The sequence below is a fragment of the Balaenoptera musculus genome, chromosome X (genome assembly GCF_009873245.2).
Source record: "Balaenoptera musculus isolate JJ_BM4_2016_0621 chromosome X, mBalMus1.pri.v3, whole genome shotgun sequence".
In the NCBI taxonomy this organism is placed as follows: Eukaryota; Metazoa; Chordata; class Mammalia; order Artiodactyla; family Balaenopteridae; genus Balaenoptera; species Balaenoptera musculus.
The window spans coordinates 65072386-65075782 of record NC_045806.1 but is presented as its reverse complement, the minus strand read 5'-3'; the positions used below and the strand labels follow the sequence as shown (position 1 = coordinate 65075782).

At 36.9% G+C, this 3397-nt stretch overlaps 1 non-coding gene across 1 annotated transcript; it reads right to left on the bottom strand.

Annotated features, from left to right (window-relative positions):
• Nucleotides 1-1153: 1153 nt before the first annotated feature.
• Nucleotides 1154-1260, bottom strand: LOC118889363. The gene has a single exon (XR_005018499.1). It is a non-coding gene; the product is annotated as a U6 spliceosomal RNA (small nuclear RNA).
• Between the last annotated feature and the right edge of the window lie 2137 nt (nucleotides 1261-3397).

Here is a 3397-nt window from a genome sequence, read left to right as displayed (position 1 = left end):
TAGAGCTATTTTGGGAAATCCCAAACCAAGTTTCACACAGAAAACACTAGTCATTTTAAATCTGGAGTTAACACTGAATTTCATGAGTCAATTTCCAACGTTCTTGACAGAGTATTTTCTTGGTCTGTTATTGTCCTCTCTACCTATAGGAGCTGATTGATATGTTCAACTGCATTTTAACCAATCATAAGGTCGTATATATGCTATTATTCTATTTTTTAATTAAAATTAAAAAATAAAACTACAAATGTTAATCAATTGACTTTTTTGTAAAAGAGAAAAGACTAATCCAAGAATATTTTAGCCCTCTTTAAATACAGCTTGTTTCCTGAAAAACTGTTTTTGAAGATGATGTTGATGGTGATGGGTGTGGTGTAAGAAGTCTGATCTGTGAACAATAATCCTTTCTGCCTTGTGTGTATAAAGCCTTAAGTCTTTTATTTGGTTAGCAATTATTGGTTGAGCCTGGTACTGTTTTGATTGTCTTAAGCTTTTGCTGAAAGCACCCCTCTCCCTGCTTCATCCTCTACCCTACCCCCACATTCCTGAGGTTTGTCTTTGAGGTAGGTATGTAGCTACTATTTCTTAGAAGGTCACAACTTTGCTTTATTATTATGAAGTTGTTTTAGTGGATTTTAAAACATTTCTTGATGCTATAGGCATCATATTAGAACATGCTTTTGGTAATAATGTCCTTTGTCCTTCATTCCTCTCATAGGGCTGGCCTAGCAAAGGGGTTGAGATTATTCTTTAAAATAGCTAGACCTGCTATTTCCAAAGCATTACTGGTAAAGAGGCACCTTTAAACTCTCTGGGTTGTTTATGGCTTCTATGGATATGAAGTTAGCTTGACCTGTATTTAAAACAATTAATTCAGTTTATCTATCAATGCCAGTTGCAGAAGAATTGTAAATATTCTACTTTTTATATAATCTGTATTAAAGTTTAAAAATTAAAAGTTAGCAAATTACACAAGGATTTCATGAACACTTTGTATAGCATATTATTAGATTGTAGGTGACAGATAAAATTGCTCAAGAGTTACGTGATTCATTTGTGTTAAAAATCGAATAATATCACCAATTTGTACACATCTGGTTTTTATCTGGAGCTTGATGCCAAGTTGATGATATACTCTTTTTTTTTTTTTTTTTTAAATATGGAACGCTTCACGAATCTGCGTGTCATCCTTGTGCAGGGGCCATGCTAATCTTCTCTGTATCCTTCCAATTTTAGTATATGTGCTGCTGAAGTGAGCACGATGATATACTCTTTTTCCCAGCAGATATGGTAGTTTCCTGGCTTTGGCAGGCAAAGATATGGTAGATGCTATTATCTCTTAGCATCATTGATCAGATATTTCCTGTGATATAAGCAGTAGAAATCAGTGAGTTATTCATCCTTATTGGCAGTGAAAGTTTCTTGTGGTTAGTGATTTTCTGGTTTAGGTTCAAGTGTTTTCTGTGTTTTTAATTAATTAATTAATTTTTTTTTTTTTGGCTGCGTTGGCTCTTCGTTGCTGCGCACAGGCTTTCTCTAGTTGTGGCAAGCAGGGGCTACTCTTTGTTGCAGTACACGGGCTTCTCATTTCAGTGGCTTCTCTTGTAGTGGAGCACGGGGTCTAGGCGCGTGGGCTTCAGTACTTGTGGTGCATGGGCTTAGTTGCTCCGGAGCATGTGGGATTTTCCCGGACCAGGGCTGGAACCCGTGTCCCCTGAATGGGCAGGCTGATTCTTAACCACTGCGCCACCAGGGAAGTCCAGTTCAAGTGTTTTTTGTTTTTGTTTTTTTTGTTTTGTAGCGGGGAGGGCTTTGGTCAGTACTAAACTGCTGAATGTGTAGGGTAATTCAAAATAACTTACCTTGTGCAAGTCTCATCAAACAAAGACCACCAGGAACAAGCCTGTAGTTTGACAAAATCAAATTTATTGACTCATAGTGAGGGAGTGTACTCCTGAGGCACCGTGGAAGGCCTCTGGGCAAGAGGGAGGAGGGAAGTGTCTTTAGTAAATTTTGGCTTACCACTGAAGAATTTTGAGGAGTGTCTGAAGGAAGCCAGGATTAGTTCTGGATTGGTGGCTGATTCTGAGGTAAATTGAGAGAAGTGGGGATTAACTAAGGGTTGGGTGCGGTCATGAAGCAGGGTGGTTTAGGAATTGGGTATCTCGCTCCAGTAATAAATGAAAATGCCAAAGTGAGGATGGGAGCATCATTGGTAAGAAAGCTGTAATCACCCAAAGAAGGGGTCGCTATGATATTTTACAATTGCTGCATGACCTTGGGAAAAACAGTGTTTCCTGTTAACTTTTCAGCTGGCTTTATCTGTGTCTGTCCTCCCAGCCTGATTAATTGCAGGGCCGCTTTTTTCTTTTTCAGTCCTAACTGATATTTACTCTTTCAGTCCCAGATAGGTTTTGATTCTTTCAACATGTGTTCTTATAAATCTTTTAAAAACACATGGTCAACCTACAACAATTTGTTATTAATTGTGTTTAAGGGCTTTTCTGGATGTTCTTAGTCTGTTGAATTGAAAATCTTTTGTTTTGGTCTACAAATATTTTCTAACACCAGTTCAAAATTCCATGCCAGTGTACAATAATTTTAAAACAAAAAGATTTTTATCCACTGTAAATAGAGAATGAGTGGAGTAGAAGAGTGGTTTAACAACTGATGTGGCCATCTCAAACCAACTCTTTGATTCTTGGTGAACTTTCCAGTAAAACCCAATTTAGTAGATACCAGAGTCCCTGCCGATTTTGTTCAGTGTCTTTTGCAGGTAGAGGGAAGATTGAGGAACATAATGTAGAATTTTTGATGTTATAGTTATTTCCTATTTCAGGCTCATTATATATTTTCTATAATGTCATTAAATAGACAGCATTGAAAAGTAAGATTGTTGAACTAGAATCAAGAGACCTGGATTGAACCAAGGGTCTGCTATGTATTGATGTTAGGCAAGACAGTTTCTTTGGACTTTAATTTCCTCATTTACAAATTGAAGAAAATGCTTGCCTTCAGATCTCACAGGATTACTGTGAACTCAAATGAGATGTCTTTGGAATTACTTTATAAGCTTTAAAATGTTATGCAAATGTAACTTGTAATTATGATATTGGATCACACATGCTGATAATAATGTTGATAGTGATAATAATGACTCATAGATTAAAGATCTGGTATTTGAGTTATCATCACAAAAAGATTATCTAGCTCACATGCAACTGTAGTGGGGTGCTTTTTTAGTATCTAAACTTAAGTTTCAGGACCTGTTCTTTGTCTCCAAATCCAGTGCCCTTTCCACAAAAGTCTCAGCAAAGTAAGTAATATATATTTCCTAGTTGCCATAATAGAACTCCTTGTATGAGCCTAGAGTTTGTGGTGGGAGATGAAACTGGAA